This window comes from Perognathus longimembris, chromosome 15 (genome assembly GCF_023159225.1).
Source record: "Perognathus longimembris pacificus isolate PPM17 chromosome 15, ASM2315922v1, whole genome shotgun sequence".
NCBI lineage: Eukaryota > Metazoa > Chordata > Mammalia > Rodentia > Heteromyidae > Perognathus > Perognathus longimembris.
The window spans coordinates 53,417,382-53,423,067 of NC_063175.1; positions in this window are offsets into that span (position 1 = coordinate 53,417,382).

The window sequence follows — 5,686 nt, forward strand, 5'->3', positions numbered from 1 at the left end:
CGGGCTCTGCCAAGAGCCACGCAGGAGGCCACACACCGGGCCCAAGTGCACTGAACGGAAGTCCTCCTCCGTGGGAAAGTGGCCGGCTCACCCGGGACACACTGAGACAGAGCTGGGCCTGAAGCAACCTTCAAATGGAGGAAGTTAGGAGCAAAGGCAGACCAGATGCCAGTGCACGCGCGTGGAAGCGTGCTCCACGCACGAGGACTCCAGCCGTGCAACTCCAGACACCACCAACAAAGGCAGAGCCCATTAACCCATGCAGCAAGGCGATCAATAGGATCATGGAAAATAGCGGGTTCCTCTTCCAGTCCTTAGAAAACAAATTCAGTAACGCAGGTGAATTTCTCTCTCTCTCTCTCTCTCTCTCTCTCTCTCTCCAACACAGACACACACACAGACACAGACACACACACACACACACACACACACGGCTCGATAGTGCATCAGCAAAGAAAAGCCCTCCTACCTTAATCTTCTACCTCTGCTAGTTTGCCTGTTACTCTCTGCAAGGTGTTCAGTGGCAAGGGAGCAACAGGTGGAAGGATGCTGGACTGTGTGTGAAATTGCCACAGAGTGAGAATTTCTGTACAGTGTAAACACTTGTGCTCTCCTTAAAGTGAGAAAAATGAACCAAGTTCTCTAAGTTTGCGTCCTTATACACTTGATAGCTCTTGGTATTATTTTAATTAGTACTCAGCCTAACCACCCAACTGAAATGACTCAGTAAGTACCCACATGGCCAGCCCAGACATTCCCATGGGAACCTACTGGTCAGGTGCACAGGGACACCGGAGATGGTCTATACAGGGGCACCTGAGATGGTCTATACAGGGGCAGTGCAGATGGTCTATACAGGGGCAGTGCAGATGGTCAGGTTCACAGGGGCACTGGAGGTACTCAGTTGTGCAGTTCCACTCTCAGACCTTGGAAAGGCATCACCAGCCTTGCCGCAGTGCTGTTGACAGCAACGCCGCTGTTCCCATTTCTCCAGCTTGATACACACAAAATAATTGGTATGCCTATATTCCTCGGCAGAAATCACACTTGGGAATATTCTCTGACAATATTTGTTCCTAACCCCTATCTTGTATTCATGCCTTAAATTCACGCCATTCATGTCCAAATCCCAGTGCTTCAAAGTAAGAATGCTTGAAAATTAACTTCACAAACTCATTTCTAAACTGGTAGCATGGAGTAGATACTGAGGGCCAGCAGTCCTATACACCAGTGGTCCTCTCATTTTGCTTATGTGCTTTGGTTACTTTTCTCTACCCCTAAATAGAGCCAGGCTCTTGGAGTCCTGGAGGCCCCCAGCCAGCTCAAGATGGCAGACTGTCTTCCACAGTTGGGGACTCGGAGTAGCTGTGCTGAACAGAGTCCACTGCCCCAAGGTTGGGGTGTGCTGTGAGCCAAAGATAAGATGGTTCACATTGTGAAAACAGAACGTGGAAACATTTTAGGAACAGTGGAGTAGGGAAGGAGATGGAATAGTATATACTGTACACATTCATGATGAAATGTCATAATGAAATGCATGGTAATTTTAAAATGAGGCAAAAACAGGGTATGAAGAGAGTGGAAGTTGGTTAAATTTTTCATGGGTACTTAATACCTTTTTAATTATCTATTATTACATATTTATATTAAAAGCATTAACCTCGTATGACTATTGAGTAAATATTTAATACATTTGAGGCAATTATCTCAGCATTTCTGTAGCTCTTTTTAAACTGTTTCAGTTTATTATTATTATTACTATTATTATAATAATTGTTATTTTGTCCCTTTTTTACTGAATCCATTTAAAGTGGGATGAAGGAAATACGGGAATAGGGAAGAAACGAAGGTTCGTGAGGGGCAAAGGGATATCGTACTGATTGTATACTTGTAGTGATGAGGATGAGAAAGAGAAGTTAACGTCTAGACACAAGGTATCCACTTACATTAGCCTTTTGTGAAGAGTGAATTATGAGACTTTTTTAGAAAGCAACACTGGATGGGAATATTGTAGTCTGTCTAAGCACAGCAACTGTAGTTACTAATACAACATAATTCTTAAACCTCAACTTCCTCCTGCCCACACACAGAACAGAGGGCAGAAATAAAAATAATCCACCTGACTCTCTAGAAATAGACTCAAGTACTGCAACATTTATGGAGTAGGAAGTACTGTACCAAACAATACAGCCCCGCACTGCAGGTGCTCCGGGAATAGCCCTGGGTACACGCAGAATCACAGATGTGCAAGTCCGTCCGCACAAACCCATCCACCTGACTTGGGCCAAAGATGCAAAAGCAACTCCACGGTTTCCTCGGCGGTGCCGGGCGTGAGTGGACGTTCACGGTCCACGGAACCAAATCTAAACCTCACATTCCCTTTAAACGCAAACGTGCCACAGACGGAACACCACCATACCTTGGATGACATAAGATCTTCATTGCGCGTGGGGTAGGCAAAACGACCATGGACACCAAAGAGACTTCAACAGCAGTGTTTCCAAGAGCTGATCTCAGCCCAGTGCAGAAAAAAAATCTTTTGTCTTTCCTCACCACCACCTTATGGAAGGGGGAAGCTGGAGCCAAGAGGCCTAGGTTCTCCTCACTGTGTCTTCTTCAGGACACAGCGCCCCGCCATGTGGGACTCTCACCTTGAGGTTCAGTCAGTGGTTCTTGTGCAGCCCTATTTCTCTAGTCCTGGCTATGCTGCTCTCTAAGTGGGGAGCTGGATGGGCCTCGTTCTGCCGGATTCCCCCCCACCCTCAGCCACCGCATCTCCTGTTGGTTCTTTGATAAGGATGCAGAAACCACGGTATCGCCTTCATGGCCCTCTCCGTGGCTCTTGACCCAGGCTGAGTATTTGTTTTGTTTTCTGTAGCTTAATCCCTAGGATGAGTTGGGGGTGGGACTGGAGCTCCACCCGCCCCCCTCCCAACCCCCCCTGGTCAGGAGAGACCAAGAGGGGAGCTGTCCTTGGCCTTTGAGTCCCCAATGCACCTCACCTCGTGCTGTAGGAACTGGCCCATGCAGGACAGCCTGCTCCTCCTCCTTCAGGAGGAATTCTCCATCCGTGGAGGGTGCAGCTCCTCTTCCACCAGCCAGCACGGTGGACAGCTCGTCCCCCTGGCTACCATTTGATGGAACAAAGGCAAGCTCCGCTCGGCTTAGGCTCCCCAGAGCTCCAGGGGCAGGTCCGTCCCTGGAACCCTGCTCTTCGCCCGGCTCAGGCCTGTTTGATTGGAGACTCACCCAGCTCACTCTTGTTCCTCCAGATCTAATCCCTCTCTAAATAACCACCCGATAATGCGCGGTTGGAGCTGAGTGACAGCATGTAATGAGAACGTTTGTTTGCTGAGCCACTGGACTTTTTTTTTTTTTCCCCTTGAGGAAGAACTTAGAAAACTAAATAATTCATGTACCATTACTCACTCCTACACTCTTGATTACAGTGGTTGGCGTCAATTTGCTGCCCCTACAGCCATCCCCAACAGGTTATTACTTACAGATTGTGGTATGACTTGCTGCCAGAATTCCATTTTTAAAAATAAGTATAAACAACAGGAGAATTTTTTTTTTTTAGCCTACCACAGAGTGTCTTTCCTCTTGAAGATCACATAAGCTGCATCTCTGGATTTTAATTAATCAGATGCCAGGTGCTAATCCTAAAATTTCAAGTGGGATCAAATGAGTGGCAAGTGACAAGACTGAAATAATTACGTACAGTAAGAGAAGAAGATGACTCGGGTGATTTCAGCATGATTTAAAACCCAGCCAGAATAATCAAATCACGATCATTCTTATTAAAATTAACAAAGAATGAATGGCATTTATTGGTCAGGCTACACGCTGACAATGATCCTTGTAATTATAGGGTCAGGCTCTTAGATACATGAAGATAAACATGACATGCCACAGAAATTACTGATTAGCAATTAGGGGATTATTAGTTAAATATAAGGAATTATCTTGAAATCTTTTTTCCCTGTTTAGAAGTTTGAGGAGACTTATGGTATTTTAATGGCTAGAAATATAATAAGCTACCCAATACATCAATGTGTCAATCTAAACAACGTATAACTGAATAAAAGAATTGCAAAATGCGGCCTTAAAGACCTCAAAATTACACACAAGACAGTACAAAGAGTGTACTGGGTATTAAAATGCTTATTTCTTTGCTCATGCACTATCAGAACACTAAACATTGTTTTTTAATTCTTGAGTTTCTGGGATTTTTAAATGGATACTTCTCAAAAAATTGCTGCAGTATTTGTGACAAGGCACTATGTTATCACTCAAGTACAATTTCATCAGTTTCAACTAGAGATGATATATTTAAAGAAGCACTTGGACAAAAATAGCGAGCCAAAGGCATTATTCACTGCAGCTCTTGTACCCAAGGCAGGCATCGGTAATTTCCCTTGGTTTCTCTGCCTCCAGGGCTAAAAAAAAAAAAAAAAAAAAAAAAAAAAAAAAAAAAAAAAAAAAAAAAAAACCTGACAACCTGCTATGGCTTCCCTGTGGCTCTCACAAAGCTTTCACTGGGTGCACAACCCCAATGCAACAGTGTAAACGGCCAAGGCCCAAAGAGAGATGTCTCATACATAATACCCCTATAGATGGATGGATGCCCATTGTCAAGGAAACTGGGTTCCTCATAAGGGGTAAGTTTGCCTCACCCTTCTTCCCCTAGCCCTTCTTTCTTCTTTCTCTTCTCCTTCCTGCCCTCCCACCTCTCTCTCTCTCTCTCTCTCTCTCTCTCTCTCTCTCTCTCTCTCTCTCCCTCTCTCTCTCTCTCTCCTCTTTTGCCCATGGCTGGAAATAACAAGAAAGTCAAGGCTAACATCCAGATTCTGAAATTCTCAGCTTCCAGAATTGTAAGATATAAACTTTGGCTCATGATGAATGACCCAGTCTCCTGAATTTGATTATCATAAATCACAAAAAGGACTAAGATACTGTCTTTGCCACGTTTTACTATATTATAATTTTCCAATTTTTGTATGTCCTCTTCCTCAAAACGGAGAGGGGTTTCTATTATCAACATCTTTTTCATTCCTCTTACCCTTCACGGTATTTATTTTATAACACATGATAAACTCTAGTTACATTGAATCGAACAGAAACTACTCACTTCGTCCGTTATGAAATAATGTGATTAAAATAGTAGGCCACTCTGCCGATCATAGCTACATGAACACACATAGGTGTGCACACAAACATACGTGAACACAAACATGCGCGTGCACACACACCACACACACACACACACACACCCCACACGCACGGGCTCCTCATCACTCTGGCTCCCTGTGAATTGAACTCTTGAAAGCCAGATGAATGAAAAAATTCTCTTAAAGAATGAAAAAATATTGTTATTTCCCAGATTATACATCATCCTTATGCCATGTTTTACGGTTATTTAGCATTCTTGGGATTTGGATTGTTTAATTAAATAATTTTAATTAATTAATTTTAATTTGGATTGCGAAGTGTTGTGTCCCACATGCCCCTGTGTTGGCTAGCGAGTTGAGTTTCCTGGGCGCCCCTTTACATCAGCGAGAGGCGTGACTGGTCGAGGTGGGATGTCCTTGCAGAGTTAGTCAGAGAATTGTATGCAGAGTTTTATTATTTCAACCAAAGGAAAAGTTGGGAACAAACAGCAGCCCATGAATTAAACCACCATCAC